This window comes from Sturnus vulgaris, chromosome 5 (assembly GCF_052056855.1).
Source record: "Sturnus vulgaris isolate bStuVul1 chromosome 5, bStuVul1.hap1, whole genome shotgun sequence".
Taxonomy (NCBI): domain Eukaryota; kingdom Metazoa; phylum Chordata; class Aves; order Passeriformes; family Sturnidae; genus Sturnus; species Sturnus vulgaris.
In genome coordinates this window covers 23,986,357-24,012,084 of record NC_142247.1, presented here as the reverse complement: position 1 = coordinate 24,012,084, position 25,728 = coordinate 23,986,357, and the positions used below count along the sequence as shown (strand labels likewise).

The window sequence follows — 25,728 nt, the reverse complement described above, 5'->3', positions numbered from 1 at the left end:
ACAATTCCTTTTCAGGTTATAGCCTTGTCTGAAATCTTTTTTAAAAAATATTCTACCTTTGCTGTATTACTTCATTTGTTGTCCTAATAAACTAAATAATGTAACAAATTCCATCCTTCCACAATGCTTGTGCAAGCTTTGTAAGTTTATTTCACTGACTATATTACCTAGAATTGTTTATGTAATCTTAGTTGACTTACATTATGACATTGTAGCTTTAGCATAAGATTTCCTAAAATATTGTTTTCAGCTTTATCTAAAGGCTTCCTTACTTATGTGATGGTGCATGTGAGTTTTCAGGGATGCTGCTGAGTTAATCTCATTCTCAACAGCTCAAGTGGAGTGTAGAGGGCTTACAACATTTTAGCAGTGTTATGTATATTTAGAATTAAAATTTGATTTTAAAAACCTTCATTTTCCATTTAACATAAAATTTAATATTGCTCTTTTTTGGATAAAGTAGTAATAAATTAGTTAAATTTCTGATTACATTTAAAATTATTCTTCTGAATGAGTACTTAATATTTTCACTGCAGACAAAGGGTAGGTGAAAAAAATGTAAAATTTCTTAAAAGACAGTGTATCTCCATAAGTTACATGTATATACATTTTATACTAAATTAAAACTCTGGGATAAGGATTTAGGGTACACCTGAATTCTAATTTTAGTTGCCAGTTTTAACATTTCTCAGGGGATGGAAAAGGGTGAACTTTCTTATGATTTTTATATTATTTCCTGAACCTTACTGTTACTATTTTTAAGAGTTTAGATAAAGCATCTTTATATAGGAAAGAAAATTCTGGCAATAGCAATGCATTACTGGAAGCATAAAAGATGTCATAAACAACCTTTTCTGTTTTTTCCTAATGATAATTATAGACCTGATTTCTGTGGTTCAGTGTTTGTCAGTCTTTCCTTCTGCCTGAATAATGAACATTAATCCTAGGGAAAGGCCAAAGATCCCATGGATTAAACATAACCTGTGGCTTGCCAGTATTAGCAGGAAGCTTGTAAGAATGATCTGCCAAGGACAGTGCTTTACTACAGATATTGTCAATTTGAGTTTTAAAGGAAATGAAGATACTGTGGTTTAAATTAAGTTTGAAATAGGATTTAGGATTTGACTGTGGACAAATCTTTAGATTGGTTAGAAGGCATAGGCTTCACAAGTCATATCCTAATTAAGGAAATGCTAAAAGATCAGTTGTTTTTGCAGCTGCAAATTTGTTGCTATTCAAAGTGGTGACACGTCTTTTGAAATCATCTGTTAGACTCAAGATTCTTGCCTTGAAATGAGGCTGAAACCAGATTTTGCAATTGAATATTTGGACTTTTTGCAAATGGGTACTGGTTTTCTCCTGATAGTGGGACCAAAAGTGCAGATAATTTCTAGAGATGCATTGTAAGCGGCACCAAAGTCCAGTAAAATAAATAAAACCTGAACACATTAATGAAAATTCTGTAATATGAATGGCAAGCATGTGCTTTTTCGCTCTTACCTCTCTTTCCTTTTCTGATTTTCTCTGATTACCTCAAAGATGTTTCCTTTTATCTTTTCTCTTTTATACCTTGGGAAATGTTATCCTCTTTGCATTAGTTTTATGTAGTACTTATATCTAGACTGCTGCTGGATGGACTTTGTCAAAGATCTGTAAGGTCTTTTGGGCCTTTCATGTATATGAAGGGGACCTGAATAGATCCAGTTGTGGAATTGGTAAGAGTGTTGTGAGTTTGATGTGTAGTGTTGCCCCAGTATTGGAGATCATAAAACCATTTCAATCTAGACCTCTGAAAATTACTAATAATTACATATGAATTGTATTCTGTTGACTCCAGTGGCGTGCTTTCCTTGTTCAATAACACTGGAGCAGTCCCTTTTAACTATGAAGTAATATCTGCCACTCAATTTGTTCCCATTTGAACTCAATGTACAGGCCTCTTATATAATAAAGTCTAAATTACAATGAACATGTAGGACAAATACTTTACTACACAAATTTAAAATGTATCCTTTTATCCTGACACTACCCATTCTCAGCAGCTGTTTTTAAATACTGTGTGCGTATATTATACAGAAATGGTAGTTTATTTAAGATAAAAATGGTTCTTCTACTGACTTTCCTGTTACAATAATTTTGATTCATTCAGAGAAACTGCTTCAGTAGATTGATTTCTAAAGGTACTGTATAATTCATGCTTATGTTAAGGACTGTAAACTTCTACAGATGTAACCATAATTTTTCTGTCTTGGCACATATTTGAAGACATCTTTCATGTCTATAGCTATCCAGCTTTTGCCACATTATGAGCTTCAACTTGATGATGTTGCCTCATTGCCTTTCTTAGTGAATAGACTTTAAATACTAAACCAAATTTTAAATGTAAGATGATATAAAGAAACGATATTTTCACATATTTTCTTTTTGAGTAATACTTTATGAATCTAGCTACTTAAATAGTGTTATTTCACCATAAGAACACTGGAGCACCTGTTCAATGTGGTTATAATATAAATTCAAACAGGATGTTCTTTCATGTTTGACTTTTCATGTGAACCATTGGATGGCTCTACTTCATTGGCTGCTAACTAACACATACTCCGCATTTTCTTTCTGCAGGCACAAAAAAAACCTTCTTAACACACTGACTTTCATCGTTCTTACTTGGTAACATCCACATCTAACCTAACTTGAAACTTCAGCTTTGTGAGTAATATATCTGTGCTGTTGAAGAATACTAGAGGAAGAAGAGGGTGTGATGGAGTGAGTGTGGGGAAAAGAATGTGCTCAGAAACAGCACATGTAAAGCCATGTGTGGAGCCAACCTGAATGTGTAGGTATAGAGGGTTGTGCCAGGGAATGGGTGAGTCTTCCTGGGTATGCTGAAAGGGCAATAAATTTTTTATTAAGGGCAGAGAGAGACACAGCTGAATGCTTGTACTTAAATATGTAAAATACAGTACTTAAATATGTAAAAAAAATTTGTTGGGAGAAAACATAGAGAATATTTAATGACTATAAGATGACTCAGTCATCTTGCTTTTAAGAAATTTTGGTTTTTTCACTTTCCTTTCTGTTTTTCCTTTCTTCCTTTTATACTGCCTATTTCTACAATGATAATATCCTGGCAGTAAAGAAGTTTTGTGAGCAATAACCATTGGTAGTAGAAAGACAGTTATGGCTGTTCTGCTGTGTGGAAGGGCTGGTCTGCTCAAAGATTGCTTCAACTTTTATTGTAGTTGATTGTAGTCCAACAGACAACAGTAACAACAACAAAACCACAAAAAATACCCAACCCTAACCAGGAAGCTGCTAATTGATTTACATTTCTAGTATTTGCATTTTGTTTACATTTCACTTATTTTAATGCTTGCATTGCTCTTCAGTTTCAAATAGATTCACTGAATAGCCTGAATGAGCTTGTAAAAGATGTACGAGCTTTTCTCCTTCACACAGGTTCTAAGTCTTCATATTTTTTGCTCTCTTGAAATACAGTATTATGTCTCAGTTACTCCACTGTAGAAAAACACAAAGGATGGTATAGGGTCATCTGTAAAAATGCCTATCCTGGGATGGATGATCAGAGCTAATGGTCTCCACTGCCCTTTAGGAGATCTTCCAAGACATTTAGTGGATGCTGTAAAGATGTTGCAGGGCATGGGAGGTTGAATTCTGGACAGAAAAAGGCAGAAGTGATCAGGTGATTTTTTTTCTTTCTCCTGTGCCTCATTTTGGCCAGCTGTATACCTTAGTCTAAGTCTGTTGGGTTAATTCTTTCCACTAAGAATTTTAGCCAAGCTAATTATTGATTTTGTGTGCAGGCCAGAGATGGGAAGTAGGATCTGCTCTCTGCTTTTATCTCCTATTGTGTGTCTTGGTGAGATTTTGTAATTTGGTGACAATACTGTACTTACTCTTTATTGGTGGTGGATAAAATATTTATTTGATGGTATGTGCTAATTATATTTGTGCTATTATGTGGAGTATTATTTTCAGTATGCATTTTAAGGGAGTAGAAGACTCCTAAGTACAAGATTAAATGGATGTAGGTAGAAATACTGTGAATTTTGTGTTTTGTCACACATAAAAGCCTTCAATATTTGGTAATGCTTTTCCCCTCCTCACCTCCTACTAAAAAATAAATCAGTTCTGTATTTTTCTGTATTTTTTGTTGTCATAATTGAAAACCTGCAGGATTAGGCCCGTGGTGGTTTCCCCACATTTTGCACTGTTTTATACTACCCAAATTATTTCTATATTTGTATTTCTGAAAAATTTTTACTTAGCAAGATGCATGTGTATGTCTTATAAAAGTTCAAGCAAAGTTAAAGTCTACATTCTCATCATTCTCACATCTGTCTCTGATTATATGTTTTGCTATATGGATATAGAATTAGAAACTTGGAACAACTGAAATCAAGTCTGAGCATTTAATATAAAAATACTGAAATCCCTGTAATTAAAAGAAAATTCCCTCATGGGCAGACAATTCTAGATTGTCACATCAGGGCTTATAACATCCTTTGAAGGATTTTCTTTTTTACAAGTGCTTCTGGAAACAATGGAATCACTTGTTAATCTCATAGCATTATTTCTATGACTTTAATGGTAATCTTGGTAATGGTAATTTTGCAGAAATGAGCATCAAAATGACTTAAGTAGATAATTTAAGTAGTCACTGAAATGACTAGTCAAGAGTCACTTAAATAGACCCACATTAGCCGTGATACTGATTTTACAAACAATGAATATTTTCAAACAGTAATCCAGGCCAGACTGGTCTCTGGTAAATCCTAGAGAATTGTTTTGTAAGGGTAAAGTAGAGCTAGTAATTCTAACTTCATTTTGAAATAGTATACAGAAATTTTAAACTTCCTTTTAAAAAGTCTTCGTCTTCCAGCAGTGCAAACATCTCAAATTGCCCACTTTGTGAAACTGAAATAGTTGCAAATTAGCTTGTGGGGTTTTGTTTTGTTTATTTTGTTTTTTTACTTTTGCTCCTTGGCTTTTTAAAGAACAAAATGGTTGTTTTGAATATGTAAGCAGTGAGTTCTGGACTGATCTGAAAGTAAGGTGAAGTGGAACGGTAGGAAAAATTTCTGAAAACTAAAACAACAAGAATGAGCATCAAAAAAAAGAATGGAACTGAAAGGGAAAGACAGGTGTGAAAAAAGGGAAAGGCAGATATGAATGGCAAAAATAAAAAAGAAAACAAATAGGATTTTATGGTGCATACTAGCTGCAATTAATAAAAATGGTATTTAATTTGCCCTTGTAGATCAAGATTTTTGTTTTTGCATCAGTGAAAGCACTTTGCTACTGTTACCAGCTACCATTTTGGGGACCTCATTGCATATGGTATTTCTGATATTTCCTCTTTAACCAAGAGCCAACATTTTGTTCCCAAAATATGATGACTAAAAAGGAGAACAACTCTGAAAATGTGCTTAGCTTTAATTTTTTTACAGTCTGAGGCTTTTGTTACGTAGAAGGAATTGGTAAGATTGCAGTTAGGAAATATAAATATCTCCGGAAGGGAAACAAGTTTATTCAAGGCATCTTACATAAACAGGCTTGAAATCACATTGTCGTCAGGAGGAGCACAAAACATTCAGTTAATTATATGACACTTCTATCACGTGATAGATTAAATGACATTAATTCTTATTCTCACTAGTGAGAAAGGAATACTTGCTCACCTGCAAGCTGGACATATCAGTTTACATGTCTAATGATATCAGTACATTGGTACAAAATTTCTAATAGATGAAGAAAATAAATCTGGTATTTCTCTGTATTGTTTTTTCAGACAATTGTTGCTCACTGTTCTGATATACTAATATTGTACCAACTTGTTGTAAGCCAATGGCAGGGACTATGATCTAGGCATTCCTGTGTTCAGGCATTTTCAAAGTTAAAGCATCCCTTCCGAGACACAACACTCAGCTTACAACAGCCTGCCAGAGATGAGAACATTTAATTAAAATGCAACTCCCAGAGTATGTCTTCATATTTTTTCCCATAATTAGTTTGTGGAAGCCTCTTCTGGAGTGGGAGAGGTTTGATTTCACTTGTATCTTATAGTAATCAGATATAGATAGAGTCAAAAATGTCAGAATGCCATTTAAACCCTGACAGTCTTGTTTGGACTAGAGTAGAGCAGTGGACTGGACAACATTTTAAGTCTTACTTTTTCAACTCCTTGTTCTAGAAAGAAACATTTTTTTCCTTTTTTTTTTTTTTTTCTTGGGAGCAGGATAGTCTGACCAGTAGCAATGTCTCACTCACGCAAAAGGAGATAAACTGTCAGTCAGCTGTCACTGCTGACAGTCTGTGATGACACTGTGGTATGTAAAAATAAGTGATGTCTGTAGTGGTGTGTCCATGAACCATTTAAGACTAAGCATTAAAAGTAATATAAATAATGGCTATTATTTTGCACATTTATCTCTTTTTATGTAGCAAGAAGAATTTCTATCTCTGCTTAGGGTTTCTTAGGATAAAACCTGCTTTTGGAATGCCTTTCTGTTGATATGCTGGAGAACAAGACTCAGCATGTGCTAGCATTCTCAATTTTCTTTGACATTCATGATTTCCAGCACAGCTGCGTTTTTTTTAATGAATGTCAGATCTTTGTCATGCCAACAAATGATGTCCCATTGCCAGAAAAGAAAAAAAAAAGAAAAAAAAATCGTCAAAACTCAGGAGGCAATAAATGGAATAGATTTCTTAAAAGCTCTTTTTACTTTTAAAGTAACTGAGGAGCATGCAGGTTTTCAGAACAAGATGTGTTTACTTTGGCAATAGCTGCCATATACTATTTTTTCTTCAATCATCTCTCATAAGGGAGGGTAGAACACTAACAGAACATAACTAAAGAAAGTCACCCCTTAAATACACATTTAATTGTGGTATTATGAACTGGTGCAATGAAACTGCTTGACAGCCAGGCTAACTATGCCCAAATAGATTTTACATGTAAAATAGCTGTTAAATATAACACAATTGCATACTCTTAAGTCTAATTTTCAAACATGTGTGAAAGTAAGAGGTGATTAGGAATATTTGACAATGCTGTCAGAGTTTCTGAAAGAGTTATGATAATATGGTGGTAGCCAGCAACTGCTGTCACTTACTGTTAAAAGCCATACATAATAATATGCTTCCTGATGTATCTTTTTGTGCTGGCTATGTGGTTATTTCCTTGCAAAATGGACATGAATCATGCCTCAGACATGCATATATTTTTCCTCCTTTCTCCTGGAAAGGTATTGAAGCAGGACAGGGTAGTACAAAAGCTTCTCACTGCTGTTGGAGGGCAGCACCAGTAAAGCTAAGACAAAGGCATTTAGGAGACTGATTCCCATTGAAATCAATAGGAATTGAGTGATTAAAGGCACTTGCATATGTGGATATTGCTTCTGGCTAGGCTGCTGAACAATGTTACTGGGAGGAACCACGGATGGGATGGGATCAAACAGCACGTTTTGGGTTCCACTTCCTTTCTCATGTTGATCCCACCCATTGTATGGTCTGTGCTAGTCAGCCCTCTGGCCATGAGCTGTGATGAGTTCGCTGACAGCTTCTTCTTTGTGACAGTCAAGTTGAGCTTTCCATTGACAGTAACCCACAGCAAAGACTTCTTAGTTTCTGTTGTCATCTATATATTTTTTTTAAAATACTGTATCAGCCACAGATTTCAGTGCATGATGCATATTATTTCTAATTTTTAACTTAAAAAGGTAGTCCTTTCTGCAGCCAGCAGCATGCATTTTGCAATTGTATTTTAGAAAACTGCTTGTTTCTTGGTTTATTTTATGTTTGTGTGCAATTAAATCTAAATAATAAATATCTCCCTCTATTAAAAAAAAAAAAAGGTGGGGTAACAGCAGTGACTCTGGATTTTCCTCTCTGAAATTTCTGTCCTATCTTCTGGATGCCTATAGTTCATATGCTCTGAAATGCAATATAAAACATGCTCAGTGTTTATATGTACTGTCACTACATTAAGCAAACACAGCCATCAATGTCTTCTGAGCTGCAGTCTGCCTTAAAGAGTTTCATGTGGAGCTGCCCACACAAGAGGTTCTGCAGATGGAAGCTGTAGCAGAAGCTTCCAGCCTTCAATCCTGAGCTGGAAACTGAAGATAGAATTTACTTACTGGCAGACAAAAACCAAAGCACTCAAGAAGAATCTGAATATATTTAAAACAAATTTGTATTATACCAGATGTGAAGATATGAAAGGTGATATGGAGGCAGTAACCTTTCCAGTGGCACTCAGGGTTAATTGATATGTAGGTGGCTGTGCTATTTTGTCACTTCATCCTTCTCCATCTGCAACATGGCCTCTTGATTATTGCTTATAAAAACATTAGAGCTGAAACTGAGTGAGGACAAAAATCCCAGAAATTCTGAGGCATTTTTTTAGTCTTGATTCTTTCCTGAATCGCCAGAGTATTTTTTTCAAAACAGTTTCTTAGTGGGACTGCAAGTCTGTGAAATATAGTTGGCCTTTAATATATAGCTATACTATACCTATATGGCAAAGCAGAGTTTCATGTTGCTATACTGTACTATATTGCTTTTGAAAAAAGTGTAAAGGGAAAATTATTAGTCTTGGCAGACTAATAGGAGTTTCTCACAGTTTAACTTCATCGCCTTAAATTTTAGTATAATCTGAGTTCATAAGAGCATTAAGTTAGGCAATTGAAATGTGGTATAGTGAACGTCCAGCTTCATTTTGAAATAGACTACAGGATGTTTTGGAAGTTTGGCACAGTTTGCACTGAGATAGATGTAATTCCCGGGATGCTTCTCAGCTTTCTTATGGCACCTTACTGCTTTGCAACGGCCTTCCAGTTGTGATCCACAGCTTCTAATGCAACCTAGCCTACTCAGAAAAAAGTAGTTCTCAAATAGTACTGAAGTCAAATTCCTGGTTTTGTTGTCTAGGTAAGTTCAGAGCTCTAGTGATAACTCCTTGTATCTACATTGCAGCTGCAGGGATAGCAATGCTCACATATTGATCTAACTAACCTAGACAGCAGCACTGAAAATACAAAAGTGTTGGATTTGGATTCAGCTATATGAATCTAGGCAGTATCGTGGTACTGTGTGGTAGCTGGAGTTTTTGCAGTGCTACTTTGGTTATAGCTGTTGAGTTTTGGTGTAGGTCAGCTGCAGTTTTACTTTTGAATGCAGCTTACCAGCAGCTTGAAACTCATTCTGAAGAAAGAAGAGATTCTAATAGCAACGAAAAGCTTTAATTTGAAGAAACAAAATAGCCAAAATGAAAGAGGTGATGCTACATATTATGACTGCTTATTTGAACTTACAACTACCTTCTTGACAGGGAAACACTAATGTTGCAGCATTAGCAGCCAGACCATGTCTGTCTGGCTTTTGGGCCCAGCTTGATTCAGAAACTGTGTTTATGTGCAGTTCATACACATTTCTTCTCCAGACTGAATCAGTTTCAGCATGCTTTGTCATGTCATGTTATTGTAATTATGGCACTTATTACTGTCATTAATGCCATGTATATGAATCCAGGAGCTCATGTGATCTAGAAAAAAGTCATGTGCACATGACTTTTGTTTGCTTCCCAAAGGTTTTGACTCACTGGAGGTTCACATTTTTAAACTTTTCTTTAGAAGCATGAGCTATATTATAAATCCCTTTTAAAAAGGCCAGTGCCCTCATGCTCGCAAGAGCGATGTAAGGAAGCGTGTTGGAATCCCGTGGGCTGAGTAGGGGCTCCCTTCCTCCCTTAGCACACCGTGCTCTGCAGGCGCAGGCCTAGGCCGTGGCCGTGATCAGCAGGCCTGAGATGGGCCCGGAAAGGCTCAGCTCAGCTAAACCAAGCTCTCAGCAGGCACTGAGGTAGAACTCCTGGCACGTGGCTCCCATCACTGGCGAGAGCTAAAGCATCAATGGCTTTTGGGTGCCAGGGCTTTGAACGCACATTTATATTTATAAATGCAAGTGCTGCTCAGAGCAGAGGCAGTCAGTGTGAGGTAACACATTCTGTGCCTCAATAGGCCTGTGCCCTCTCCTTGTACTCTGTGGCAGACCAAGTAATGCCAGTGAGCTGCTCCCTAGTGAAGGGAGCTCAGCTGCTGGGAGTTGCATTGCATTTTTTTTGTTGACTTACACAGCCAATTACTCTAGGTCAGCTGAGGTATGATACTTGATTAGTTTCCAGCAATTCATTTGAACCTTTAAGCCTTTAGACACCTAAAAATCTATGTGGATGTGGCACTAATGATGTAGAAGCAAGTTATCTGAAAGTGCTTTTATCTAGTAGTTGACCAGGGAAGACTCTTAAGCCTGCATTGGAATGAGAGGGGAGCAGCTGGCAGGGCATTTTTCCACACTGCTTTGGAACTTGCACTTTCCCCAATACCAAAATAGTTCTGGGACATGCTGCAGTGGCCCACTTGTTTTTCTTAGCAGTAAGGGGTTGGGAGGATTCTGGGGGAAGATTGTAAATATATCTTTTCAGCTGTTGGGCTATGTTTATTATCCAGTAAAAGGGAGCTACAGCTTTAGTATATCTTTATAACTGACACTCTAAAAATATAACCTCAACCAAAGGGTAAGCATCTCTTTCTTTAGAGTAACTGTATTCAGATGGAGTACAATCATAGAATCATAATGAGAAAGGAGACAAATTGGTTTTGCTGAGAATTAGAAGAACATGTAGCTGTGTATACATCTTGAGATACTGAAGATAACATTTGCTAATGAATTGAGGGTAAGTTCTCAGTGAACTGATATTTACTCTCTAATTTTAGCTACAGTAAGTTTGCCTAATATTGGATTGACATTTTCTTCCTTTCTATGAACATACACAATTACTCTAAGTAGAAGGTAGAATTGCAGGTACAAAAGACAGAAAATAGGAATTGTTTTTTCAGCCTATTTTAGTTCTGTACGCTTTATTATGTTCAAAGAAAGAGTATGACCTTCCACCACTCTTCGTATCATATAGAAGGAATGATAGTTGAAATGGGATTTGAAAAAAGACTTTCACATATTAATGACTGTAGTGACATGATAAATGTCAGGACAGAAACAAAGTCTTATTGAAAACAATATAACTGCAAAGAGGACTAAAGAGCAAAAGACTGCCAGCAGATTGCTCAGTATAAAAGAGTATTTTCTCACACTTTGTGTTACAACTCTCTTACCTCACTTTCCTTCAAAATTTTGAGGAGTGTGGGCAGAATAACATAGTATTACAATGCTGTCCTTACTCTATATAGAAGATTAGGAGCTTGTATCTCATGAATAAATATAACCCAAGCTTCAAGATGCCATGGGATCGTATTTCATTTACATCATAAGTTATAAGTGGTCTCTACATTAGATTTTCCTCTCTTTCCATCACCTTCTACCTTCCAAAGTCCTTCTAAATAGATTACATCTCTTTGGAGTTATATTTGCTTTGCTAATGGCTATTTTTGGGCTATCAAATGGCCAGTTCTACTGCTGAAGCTCTGCTCCAGTGTCTTCTCTAATTTAGAGACTTACTTGAATGAAAATTTCAAAGCCCTGAAGTCCCATTTTCATAAGTGACTGATGCGCCTGTAACGCTGCTACTCTTGAAGAATTTAACCCCCCCTTTTTTCTTTTTTTTTTTTTTTTTTTTTTTTTTTTTTTTTTTTTTTTTTGAGAGAGAGAGAATGAGACAAAGAGAACAAGTTTAAAACATTTTTTTCTTAGGCATGATTTAGAATTCAGGCATCCTCTTTGTTTAAATGAAGCCAAACTTACCTGCTCTGTGGTAGTTTGGTATGTGCTGGCCTGACTTGAATTAGATCCTCTCAGGGCTGAGGTAGTTTTGTTTCTCAGGTTACCTTACAGGGACTGCTGAAGATTTCCTGAGAAAAGCAGTCTGCTGCCTCAGACAATGTGCCTGGGTGGGAATACAACTGTAATAAACAGACTTAAATTTATTAATGCCTGGAAGGAAGATCTGAATGAAATGGCAGCAGCGAGCATGACCTAGCCCTATAATTGTGATGAGGATGCAGAAAGGGGCCTCCCATCTGTTAGTTCCACTAGAATGGACTGTAAGCACAGTCCAAATAAGCACCTGAGTCTTCTATTGTATTAATTTCTCCAATTTAGTTTGGTGAGATTAATAAAGGATATGTTATGTGCAGTTATGCACAAAGAGTTAGGAAATTGTTTATGATAGACAACAGAGAGGAAGGCATCAGTGTAATTTTTGAGGAATAATGTGTATTATTCTACTGTTCTGTGTTCATAAAGGATGAATTAACACGTGAAGCATGTGCAGGGAAAGGCTCTGAGGTTGATCTCAGAAATGGACTGCAGCTTATAAGAGTTCATAAAAGCTAAATAAGCCTGTGTCTCTATAAAGCTATGGGAGGAGAGAATATAGTTAGACTGAAAAACAATGTTTTTTAACAACGGGGATAAGAACATGTGGGTGTGAAGTAAGCTAAAATAATTTATGGTAAGGTTTTTTAGTCCGCCAACCTTCAATTATGGAGCATGAGAGTGGAAGTCTTCCCTTAGGACGGGTGAGTTTAAGTAAACAACATTTTGACATTGAGATGATAACAACCTGGAGATTGACTTGGTTCTTTTCAGTCCTGGTCCCATGTGGCTTTTACAAGAAAACATGGAAGCAATATCTCTGTTTTAGAATTCACAGAATGGTTGAGGTTGGAAGGAACCTCTGGGGATCATCTAGTTCAATCCCTGCTCAAGCAGAGTCAGCTAGGGCAGGTTGCTTAGGGCTGCATCCAGCTGTTTTTGAATATGTCAAAGGATTCAGTCTTCAGATCATCTCTTGGCAACCTGGTCCATGGTTTGATCACTCACACAGAGTAAAAAAAATGAGTTTGTGTCCACATGGAATTTTATGTGTTCTAATGTATGGCCATTGCCTCTTACCCTGATGCTGGGCACTACCAGAGTCTGGTTCCCTCTTTTTTTTTACTCCTATTCAGTATTTATACACATAGACAGGGTCCACCTGAGCCTCTTCTCTGGGCTGAACACCTAAGGCCCTCTTCTGCAGAGCTGCTTTCCAGCCAGTCAGTCCCTAGCCTGTACTGGAGCCTGGGATTATTAAAGTCCAGGTGCAGGAATTTGCACTTCCCTTTGTTGAACCTCATGAGGTTTTTCTCATTTCTTGTCAAGGTTTCTCTGGAAAGCAGTGTGCCCATGGTGGTGTATTAGCCACTCTATCCAGTTTTGTGTTATTTGTGAACTCTCTTGTCTTTTCACAGAAGTCATTAATGAGAGTATTAGAAACTATTGGCACCAATACTGATCCCTGGGTTACACCACTAGTGTCTTGTCTCCATCCTCTCAGGTTGGCCATTCTTGTTTTCAGTCCTCCTCACTGTTCACTGATATAACCCATACATTGTCAGCTTGTCTGTAAGGATATTAAACAGAGACAGTGTCAAGGACCTTTAAAGTTAAAATTGCACCGAGTTTCAATAAGTTGTCAGAAAATGGCTGTTAATAGCACTGATACAAAGTAGAATAACATATGGAAATTAGTGAGGATAGGAGAGATGTGGCAACCAGAATAAAACTCTGTTAAGGATAGAAGTAAAGATGCTTATGTTTTTCAGAGCAAGAACTGATTCTACAAATGATCTAGTATACTTTGTACAACAGCTTGTATACCAACAGCTGTTGCTTTTTAAATTGTTGATATAGAAAGGTACAGAATAGAATTAATGAATAAAATTATATTTTATGGTTACAAGAAATTACTTTTAGTGCATACCACTGTTACTGGTTGGTATTAGGCTGTTTCCAACAGTTGAGTGTAGTGAAAAATAAAAAATCAGTGCCCTTTCCTCAGATACTTTTTGTATTCTGTCAATGCTGACACCACAAAAGAATGCTCTGTGTGCCCAGTGGATAAAGCTGACTTTTGGAAACAGGATTCCTGGATATTTAAGTTACAGGAAGAGGAACCACATGATAAGAGGGGATGATCATAGTGAGCTCAGAGGAACTGGGCTGATAATGCACAGTTTGATTCTGCAGCCAGTTGTAAAAGTGCCTTAGGTTCTTAGTGTCCTATCCTCCTGTACATTAACTGTGATCTACCAATGACAGTAAAATCAGATTTGCAAGTTTAAGTGTTAAACATATACTTATGCCTGTATGAAAAAGCAATAGTGATAGTAATCTAAGACAACACCAAGTAAAGCCACACCTTAATTAAAGAGAATGTACTTATACTACAATAAGAATATTTCATCCTTTACTGTGGGAGTTTATGTGGATCTCAGTTAGTAGGTGATCCAAGGTTTTTACATTTTACCAAAGTATTTAATTCAAAAAGCAAAACAGACCTTAGCTTTTTAGAGAGCTGAGTGCTGCCAGTTTCAAATGCCATGCTACAAGATGTGAACAGGTGTTAACAACACTGTTCATCTTTCCATAGCAAAACTGAAGCACAACTGTATTCAGAATGTAATTTTAAAAAGGCTCTTTGTATGATTTGAATAATATTTCAAGCTTACTTATATTTTGAGAAGAGCTTCTCAAATGTCTTTATAGTTTTTTATTTAACATATGCAATTTCAGTGTATTTTACATAGATACTCTTTTAAACACTAGAAAAAAATTATAGTAGATCTCAGGCATACAAACTATGCTTTAGTAAAAACAGGTCCTTCCAGCTGAAATACTTCATGCTGGAAGAAAAGGCAGTCTCAGACACTCCTTCTAAGAAGAAAAAAAATCTCACAAATCCAGTTCAGGCTGTTCAGGTGCTCAAATTATGTCATCCTGAGTTCGATGTCTTGAGGCCTAAATGGCCTTTAGGTGACAGCAGTTCAGGTATATGTTATGGCGTTCTGTTCCCTGAAAAACTTAAAATAAGAGGGTAAGTCTGTGGAGACTAAGCAAGCTTCAAGTCTGCACTCATAGCACAGCACACAAAACATTAATTAAGCCAGCATTAACCCTTAGCCTGGCTCAGTCACCAGAGGCCTAAGTGAGAAGTGCTAACACACCAATGCTATCCCAGAAATGCCTCTAATTAAGAATAAAAACATTAAAAGAGGTAATTACCCAAAAGATAAGCTTAGTTGTGATTATTAAAGTTCATAGAATAAGAACTGTCTACGCAAGACAATGCTCATGGAACTTAGAGATTCTGAATATACTATTCAGCGAAGAAACATCCACCAAGATTTTTCCAAGCTATGAAATGCTCTCACCCTCAGGCCAGAAAATGTGATGAAGGATTATTGCATTAGTTGCTGAAGGAATACTGTTTAATCTCATCTTAACCTGCACCTACTTGATTTGGGCTGTAGTATTTCATAGGAAGTGAAGCTTTAAAATAACATTAACCCCAAGAATTCTCCAAAATATGCCTCTCCCAACCAGTCTGTATTTCCTATTTGGACTTTATTAAGGCCATAATGAGAAAACTGCTTTCTGTAGCCAAAATAAAAGTTATAGGTTACCATACCATTCATTTTAAGGCAATAAGCTCAATAAACAAAAGTAAGTTCTATAAATAAAAATAGCTGAATTTCTAGCTGAATTCATGTGTTACCCAGCTAGCCTCTAGCTAGACCTGGCTGATGCATGATCTTAGCATTTATTCTAAAATCTGGCAACTGTCCTAGGAATAGTGGCTAGAGTGGTGATTTTCAGAACTGACCTGTTGGGGGGGCATAGGTAAAACTATAAACAGCAGGTATTGCAAAATGATCTGTCTATAACAGTTATCTGAATATGTTTTTCAGAGTACTGGCATTTAAAAAGGGTGTGGACCAGATTCTTTCTGATGTAGGTGGATGTCAGAAATACTTCCTCAAACAGTGTTGAAGTGGGAAGAATAAGTAGGTGGGACGAATATCCATTTCTCTTGATCTAAAAACCACAGAACTTGAATAGTGACGTTTTTTCAACCAGAACTACACCAAAGTTCAAATATTTGAAGTCAGAGCTGGTCTACATTGTAATTATTTTGGTAGTATTTTTATCTGCTTCATATGACTATGTGGTGACTGCTTTTTAAAGGAAAATTATTTCAGTGAAGATGCAAGTGTTACTGTGTGTGCTTCTCTAACAGATCCTTAATAGATGGATGTCTCAGCTTATGTCAGGATGGGCCAGTCCTATGACTATGGAAGTCAAAAGGAAAGTTTTCTCTGACTTGTAAAATGAGGTGTTTAAAGAGGACTTCTGAAAGGCTTTAGATAATAAGCATGATTCAATTTACATTTTAAATATAATATTTGCATAAACATATTTACTAATTGCTTTTGACCTTTGCAAGTGTTTGCCTGATAGTCTGTACAAACAGATATTGAATCACAGGAATATAAAATTTACTTCAAAACCCTAGTTTGTTACAGCTTGAAACTTGGAGAGAAACTAAAAGCCTCTTTTCTTCTGCTGAATCATTTCAAGGACCTAAGACATGCAGAAGGCAATTGGTATTTGATACAGTTCCTTATGAAGTTTGAATTATCCCTTTGAAATAGAGATTTTCTAGGAGTTATGACTACAGAGAATATATTGTTATCTTCAGAAATTTAATGTTGTAAGCGGTCTCTCTGGACTGTTTGGTGATGGGCACCTCATGTTTCCTTACCAAACACTGAATGTCTTGAAGGCAGTCATGAGGTTCAGCCTAGTTTTCGACAAGCTTTCTCCCCTAAGAGATATGTCTAATTTTTAGCCTCAGCCTATGCATCATGGAAATATCTTCTGTTAGATTTTCTCCTAAAATGAGCAGAATTTCTTTTGCCACGTTATGAATATGGATTCCTGAGACCTCTTGCTGCCTTAGAGGTGTCAGATTGTATTTCTAAGTCAGCAGTTGTTTTCACATATCTTTTTTTCCCCTTAATGGTCTTGATCAACTTGATTTAGTTACTCTTGGGATCTAAATTAGAGCAAATTTGGGAAGGTGAGAGCCTTCCTGGGTTTAGAATCCTGACCAGAGAAATTTTAGTGAAGTTCATTGCAGTGGGAGTCAATAACTGTAACTCATTTGGATGGAATAATTTTTCTATTGAATATGTCTGCCTGGTATCAATTTTATAGGATACCAGTAGTTCTTATTAATCTGTATTAATGCTCATTGTGAATTCTGTATGGTATTCATGAAAGAGACCATCTGATTAATTTTTCTCATGGGGTTTGCAAGGTCAGCTTTTCTATAACATTGTTACAAAATCTCTGGTGGATATAACAGAATTTTTTTACATTTTGAAGATAAAAGAAGCTCAAGATATTTCTGATAAGTTAGATGTTGAACATTAAATGTTTTGGGAAAAAGGCAAATCAGATGCCTTGTCTGTATCTTTTTTTATGGTTCATCACCAGATTATGCTTAGATTATTCTTTTTCTTTGGAAAGACTTTCAAACCCTCATAAGAAGTTTAATCAGGTTGAGTATGTCCCCACAAAGTTCCTTATTCATTGGATTAGTAAATAGTAAACCTCTTTTTCAGAGAACTTTCAAATACCCTGCATCATCACCTTGTTTTCTGGCAAGGTAGTTTTATTGTTGGGACTGCAAAAGTCAAATCCTAATGTGAACCATAAATAATGACTTATTATTTTTGTTAGTACGAGACATCTGTCCTTTTGATTTGTACTAATGCACAGCATACAAAGGTACTTCAGGATCTTGCCTGCTGTGTCTGGGTGTACAAGGTGGAGTAGTAAGCCTGTACTATATGTAGTAGCATATGAAACATAACAGAGTTCTTGAGAGATTCCACATGTATGGTGTATCTACTTAGGCAGGTCCAGCTATTTGCAGCCTTGTATTTGCAAGGTTCAGTATGGATGATGGTGTAAATTGACATGTTGACCAGTGTTGACTAGTATTTACTAGTGACTGAAAACAATTATGAAGATAACCAGTGTCACCTTGTTGATTGCAAAATGTTAATCCATCCATTTAATACTGGAATCTGACAGAGAGTCTGAAAGACAGTGGCAATCCATGGGCTTTTCTGCATGAGGAGATCTAGCTGGCAAACAGTCTGTTTGCATAGTGCAGCCAGCAAGTTCTTTTGGCAGAATGCATTCACATTTGGTTGCTTCTGTTGACAATATATTTCTTCATGGCTTCAGATTGTATTGGCAAAATATACACAGCATGTTAGGGGATCTTGGTAACTGTGTCTGTAATGCTTTGCAGTATTTATCTTGAAGCCAAATGTGTTAACTATTCATTCTGCACTCGTTAGGGTGTTGTTATTCCTGAATCTGGGAGCACATGAAAACAGCTGATTCTCTTGCAGGAGAAACATTGGTTAGTGCTGAAATTTTAAAGGTTATTCAAGAGCAGCCTCACTGCTTTGTGGATAGGCTGTGTGCCTGGCTAATTCAGTTGCCTGTACATATAAAATAGTTCCTTGTCCTTAGAACAGCTGTATTGTTGCTTACTGTGAAGGGGATGAGGTTTGTGGGCAGTCTGAGTGTCTGAGTGTAAGACCCAACTATATTAACATGTCATTATTTGGCAGGTGAGACTGCTTTTAAGTATTGAATACTGACTGAGAACCCTTCAAGAACTGATGGAAGTGTGCGTTAAAGCCATAGAAACTGCTTCCTCAAGGCTGTATTTAGTCTTCTCCCCACTTTCTCATTCGTTTCATAGAATCATGTAATTATGTAGGCTGGAAGGGACCTCTGAAAGGTCACCTAGTGCAACTGCTTGCACAGGGCAGGTTCAAAAGGATTAGGTTGCTCAGGTCCCTACCCAATTAGGTCTCCTCTAACTCCTTTCTTATAGACTGGAAAAACACAATTCTTCCATTTATGTGCATCATGTGCTTCATGTTCCAGTCAACTTGGTAGCCTTCCCCTGAATTGACTCCAGCACATCAATGTCTTTCTTGAAAGATGAGGAGTTGCAAAGTGAGCTTGGTACTCAAAAGCTTTCTATAAAATAGTGAAGCTGTACTGATAATTGCAGTCATTTTGTCTGTTGTAGGATGGACAAGACTTTGTTCTATAACAAAGTCTAATAAGAGGTCTGGTTTTCTACAGATGAAATGATTCTCATGGTGAACACCACTTGTATACTATGTAATTTCTGCAGCTATTATGTCCTATTCAGGTGAATAAATGAGGTGTTTGTAGTAATTGTTGGAGTCAGAGATATGCCAGTTCCATCTGCTTTGGGTACCAGTTGTTTGAGGGAGCATAAAAGAGCATTCTGATGGCATGCCCTACCCACATGAATTGATTATAAAAATCAATTCATTTAGGGGAATTTTCATAAAATAAAAGATAAAGATGGATTTTCAGATATTGTACTGTTATCAAGCTTAGCTTACAATATGAGCAAAGCTTGCCTTGGCATCTATGGCTGCTTCTGAGTAGGAGGATTAATAGCAAATCATCTCCATCAGTGTTCAATGTTGCTATAAAATGGAGTGAGGAAGATGATGTAGTCTTCAACTAAAGATAATTTTTCATGCTGTGTTGTAAATTCTGAGTTGCTAGTATTATGATTTTCTAATCAAGAATGCAGATTAATATACTTTTAAAATTATTTTTAATTTTTTTGCGTATCTTCTTGCAGTTTTCAGTCTTTCAGATTTTGTCCTAAGTCTCTGCAATGGGAGGGAGTTTATGTTCCCAATGTAGAAAAAAAAGGAGTTTCTCTGATCCATTTTTTTCCTGTTTCTCATGTAGAGTATTTGCATAGTAAGGTGTACCCCTCAGATCCATACAGTCTATACAGTAGGATCTGATGGCTTAGACATCCTGCAAGAGCTTTGAATGTCTGTAATTCCATTGCACATTTAGAGATCATCATGAAGGCACCATTGTTGCCAGATAGTCTGGAAATGAAGGAAACTGTAACAGCTACAACAAAAGGCCTCTGGGAGGAGTTTCTGTATGCCACAGGCTTACTGGGTGGGATTCATTTTACTAAACACAGACAATTCCTTCTCTGGACTTCATTTATTATGTGTAGAGGGAAATAGGCATTTATAGGGCTTGTTGTTTTAATTTTGCAGCACAATTTTTCTCATCCCAATGCCACTGGCTAAAATAAAACAGATAAATGCCTTGTTTTACCTGTTTTCTTCATTGTTTTTAAAGGGAGCCTGAGATAACTCTTTCAGCTCTAAAAATCTGTGCCATAGCTGACTAAAGTTGGTTGGAATAGGTTTGCTTTTATTCTAATAACAGCAGGCCAAAAGAGAACTTAGGTTGCTTGAGGGAAAAGTTTTAACTTCCCCAGTTTTTTCCCTTGTTGTTCTCAGGGGAATTGGAAGCAGAGCAGGAATGCACACAGACTTCTGCTGGCTGTTATTTTTCCTGGTTAAGAGTTCTTTGTTGTCTAATGATTGTTCCAGAATAAAGTGTCAAACTCATCCAATGCCTAAAGTTTCCAGTGTTTCAACCTGTCTTCCTGCATTAAGTTTTTTGAGCTTATTAGGAAAGTAGTCTTCACACTGTCAGATACACAGTGGATATTTTTGGAGAAGATGCAACTGGCTGATCATCCCTGTTTCCAGGATTTGAACAGACACACACTGCCCTGGTTAGTTTTTAAAGCACTGAATTTCACTTTTTGAAAGCATCTTTTGTGTTTTTTTCTATTTCCTTTCAGTGGTTACATTCAAAGAGTTGTGGTCAACTGCTCAATGTCCAAGTTGAGACCAGTGATGCTCCTCAGGGATCATTACTGGAACTGGTTCTGTTTAACATTTTTCTCAGAGACATGGACAGTGGGATCAAGTGCACCTTCAGCAAACTTGCTGGTGACACTGAGCTTCATGGTGGAGCCAAAATGCTTGAGGGGATGGATGTCATCCAGAGGGATCTGGACAAGCCTGAGAAGTGGGTCCATGTGAACCTAATAGAATTCAGCAAGGGCAAGGTCCTACACCTGGGTCATGATAATCTTAAGCACAATTATAGACTGGGTGGAGCATAGATTGAAAACAGTTTTGGGATTTTGGGGTAAATGAATTGTTTTGGAATGTTATTCTTAGAGTATCATTATCCTCTGTCCTGCTTCTATTCCTTTCTACTACCAATGAGGTCTTCAAATGATAAAATAACTTAAAATCACCCTATATTTATTTTGAAATTATGTGACTTGGTCATCTGGTGTTAGATAACTTCAGCAATTCAGAGAGGGAATTAAACACATCTACTTAATTTGTGACTGAGCCTTATTGCAGATGATTTTTAGGGTCTTTGAATCCAGTTCCAAGGAAAAATCAGTGGGATTTAGGGCTGTGGCAGTAGGAACAAGTTTGAAAACTTAATGGCCAAATAAGATAGTTTCTTCCCTGACTCCTTAGTGAGTTACTGTGGCAGTACAGAGGCAGACTGCATAACAGACCATGAAGAGCTTTGCTGTGTGTATCTGACTATGAACTCCTAGATTTGAGTTCCCTTGTATGGAAAGTTAGCATCTAGTTTCTAGACTTAAACATTAGAAGTGTATGTTTAGATATTGATTACATGTTTTCATTATATAGGACTTGTTCAAGAGTTTGTCCTACCTGTGAGAACCAAGTAACCAGCACAAGTAGCCAACCTACTGTTAAATCAGAACATTGAATTACATGAATTTCTGATATTTTTCTGTACTCTTTTACTTGTTTTTTCTTCTAAGTTGTGAGCTTGCTGCTTAAAAAGTTCCTTTCAATCTGTCCTTTCAAATTGATTTCGGTTTTACTTTTCGATGGTTTGTTTTTCAGATATAACTATTCCAGTTGTAGAGTTGGTTATCACTCTTTTAGTCAGCTAAAATACTTGACCAAAAAAAAAAAAAAAAAAACCAAGAAGAAAAGGAGCCTCAGAAGTTACATTTTTAAATTGATTGTGTATTTACAATTTTGTTATCTTTGTTTTCTTTTTCAGTTCCTAGCTTGTGCTAAAAACCAGACCACTGTATACTGATGTTAAATGTATCAGAAGATTGTTTGGAAACAAGAAATTCAAAGAACTGTAGAACACAATCTGTGCAACAGACCTCTGTATATTTGAACCTAATGGTCAGAGGCTCCTTAATGCCATCACTTCCTGATGCTGAAGGTCTGATGTCATGTTCCAAGTGACTTATGCAGTCAGCAGTGCAGGTATGTTAGGAGAGCTGTAATTGGCAGTAGACAAAAAATATTAATAAGTCAATCTTTTAGAGAAATAACTCCTCTATGTAGCTTTCATAGCCCTTAAAGTGAGTTGAAAAGACAATAAATATAATAAATATCCATCATTGGTACTATTGTCACCCTTGCTTTTGCTAACTTTTGAGTTGCTGTTATTTTTGTTTTCCAGACTGAGGAAATGGGAGGGTGAATTTGGGAAGTGAAGTTGACAAGAAGTTGACAGGAAGCTGACACTGTGCTGATAAAGGAAAGTAAGGTATGTTGGACTGTCTTAAACCACAGATGTTTCTTCTGAAATACGTAGAGACTAAATTTGGAAGTTATCTGTTTGTGTAGCCATTCACTGTAGTTCATGCCAGGTTGTTTGTATCCGTAGATGGATACTGTTTTTAGCAGGAAATTAAGGAAGCCACCTGTCTTCACTGTGTCACTGTTTTCTCATGACATCACCGTTCTTTAATTCTGGCAACCACAAGAAAGTACCATGTCTTACTACAGAGATATTTATATAGCAATCACATTATGAGTCCATCTTACATAGAAATACTTAAATTAGCTTTATATTAATTAACATCAGTCAAGTGCCCTTATCAGTGTAGATTCAGCAGCAAAGAATTCAGCACAGATCAACTTTCTGAATTTGCTTTTCAGACAGGCTTTGCAGTCTGTGCCAAGTTCCATAGCTTCACTGCTGAACTGCCTGCAGGCCACCTATGTAAGTATACCTTGATACAATACAGTCATGCCTTGCTGGAAATGTAAGCATGCCCTGTTAGTCTGGAGAGCACCGGGCAGAATGGGCTTCTCTTGTGGTCACAGTCTTTTACTACAACCTTGAGATACCTTATATAGCTGCCGCATATTGCGATTGTTTGTCTCCAAAATTTTATGGAGGGATGTCCAAGTTTCAATGTCATCAAACTAGACGTCGATTGAAATAAGTTTTGAATGTATCAGCAAAGTCATATCACTAACATTAGTGATTAGAAACAACCTGTTGGAAAAAAACATTAGTGATTAGAAACAACAGGTTGGAATGAAGTTTTGAGGTTATGTGTATGGAACCAGTGGCTGCTGCAAAATAAGTAAGCTATTAACTCTAAGTCTGTGGCACTCATTGGATTTCTTGCTATTAGCATTGTACTGTCTAAAGAGATCTGGATGCCTTGGAGTAGTAAAAATACTTGTGTTCAGGAAGGAAGCACTAAATGGACAGTATTGAAAATTTAACAACTAAAAGTTTAATAGCTTCAGAAGGCGCATAACTAATAATCTAACTAGCTGGCTAGGAATACCTTATGAATTTGGAAAGTTTCTTGATGACTTCTGTACTTAACTCTGTTTTCTGAACTGAGTGCTGTGAGTTTTTTAGAATACCCCCAGTGCTGTTGAGGCTTTCATGCCGAACACATAGATACAATAAAATAGAAATATCCAGATGTCATGGTAAAGCATAAGGTGCAAAAGCTATCATGAATTTTTGAGCTGAAACCCTTATAAGTTTCTGTTGCAAAGGAAAGTAGTTGCACTTTAATAATTTTAGAACCTTTTTTTTTAGATATGGTAATAATGCACTCATTTTCATGGTCTTACTTGGATCCATGAATTACTTGTCTCCAAGAGTTAATGATATTAATCACAGCAACATTTGCTTTAAAAATATTTTTAAAAGAAAGACTGAATTGCCCTCAAGAGATCTCAGTCCTTTTAGAAGTGTATTTTATGATAGGAGGAATCACCCCATTTAAATAACGGAGCTTCTTCCCCTATCACTGAGTGCCTATGCAGCTGGTGAGAACGGGCACCCAACTTCTACCTGGCTAGACAGATTCATAAGGACAGAGGGATCCTACCCATGGTAATTAAAGTTGTACAATTTTACAGTAAGAAATTCTAAGCAGTAGCCACTGTCGACATTTCAGTATCCTCTTGAAAAAAGGGAGAGGCCTTATTTCCTAGGGCAATATTTTACAATGCATTCTAATATAGGAATATATTTACAGGAAATAAATAGTGGGAAATGAAAGTCTTTACAGTAGGCATAATGTGGGAAATAGAGATGGGGAGGAGTCCAGTTTTCCATTCCCTCTGATTTCATCCAATTTAAAAGCTGCTCTGTATTCTGCCAGTTAAAACATTTCCTGAGGCACCTTTCAAAGTGAATAGGCTGGATTATTGGAAAAATTTGTATTTTGACTTCTACCCACTTCTAGTCTCAATCTAATGGTATATTCCCATATAGCCCCACCCCTGAAGGGCTTCCAAATGGATAAGAGAAATGATGACCACTCTATCCTCTATTTGTTTCATTGAGTAACACAAAAGCAAACGTATGAAGTTAAGTTTTGGTGTCTCTGAATTAATAGCAAAACTACCGTGGATTTTAGTAGTATTAAGATTTTACCACTGGTATGTTTATTGACCTTCTGAACTTTCTTTTCTCTGCACTTCTGTCCTGCTGTGTTGTCAGGTTTTTTTGAGAAAAAGAGGAAGTGTGTACTCTTTTGTTTAAGCCAATAAATTTGAATGGGTTTTGTTGACGCTAGAGTTGAAGCACTGCTTGAGGTTGCTGCTGTTATATTTGTTAAAACAGGCTAAGAAAGTACCAGCCTACGGTTATTTACTGTACCATGTTTCACCCATGTAACAGGAACCTAGAGGCAACAGACAGTTGTTCTGACAGGTGATTTGGCAACAAAACATTAAAGCTGTCAGTGTGTCCTTACCAGACCATAGGACTAATGGAGTAGATACTGCTTGCTTTGCCATGAATTCACTAAAACTGTCAACAATATTGGAAACTCTGCTGATATATGTGGGACTATTGTCAACTTCAATCATACTTCTGTCAGAGTATTTTATTTGCCACAGTAACTGACTGGTGGTGTCTTTGCTGGAGGAGTTAAAAGAGCTGTAAATTGCATCCCCTTCCCTGCCATTAATATGCAGCACTCAGTGTGGAGTGCACTCCTCATCACATGGTAGGACCCTATCATGTGGCTGTATGAAGCATATCAATACATGAAGCACATGTTTCCAGTGCTGGTTATGATTCTAAACTAACATGACTCATTGAGACTTTGGGATTGGAGTGTGTGGGCAAAGGTGAGGGGAAAAAAAGAAAATAAACCCCAGTTGTTAAATTGTTTCCTAGTGTTTCCATTATGAGCAGGAAAAGGTAAAGAATAAATTACACAGAAATGAAGCCAAATGTTTGGAAGCTGTACTCTGCATGCAGAGTTCTGTTGACTTAATCAGATTAAATTCCTGCTGAAAGCCTTCTCCTTTGCCAGTGAAGTAAGTCTAATAGGCTTTCAGGCTAAAACAAACTTTTAAGGATTTGTAGCAACAATGCTATGGTTCTACAGAGACAACAACATGTCCATAAATTGAAACTAGTCATCTGACAGTCTCCATTTGTCTGACCTACTTTGTAATTGCACTCTGTAAACAGCCACAAGAAGAAAATTTGGGGATGACAGAAGGGACAGTTAGAGAGATAGACAAGAGGGGCAGAATGCTATGTAGTTTACACATGCTTTGTATCTCATAATTTATAAGCAGAAGAAAATGGGAGAAGGGGAATGGTCAAAGA

At 36.8% G+C, this 25,728-nt stretch overlaps 1 long non-coding RNA gene across 1 annotated transcript in view; it reads left to right on the top strand.

Moving 5' to 3' along the window:
- The window catches only part of LOC106860994 (uncharacterized), a 63,910-nt gene that overhangs the window by 4,521 nt on the left and 33,661 nt on the right, over window positions 1-25,728 (top strand). The window contains exons 4-7 of the long non-coding RNA XR_015803812.1: window positions 2,620-2,837; window positions 21,886-22,103; window positions 22,303-22,389; window positions 22,785-22,848. This is a non-coding gene — a long non-coding RNA (uncharacterized LOC106860994). The remainder of the gene's footprint in view (window positions 1-2,619; window positions 2,838-21,885; window positions 22,104-22,302; window positions 22,390-22,784; window positions 22,849-25,728) is intronic.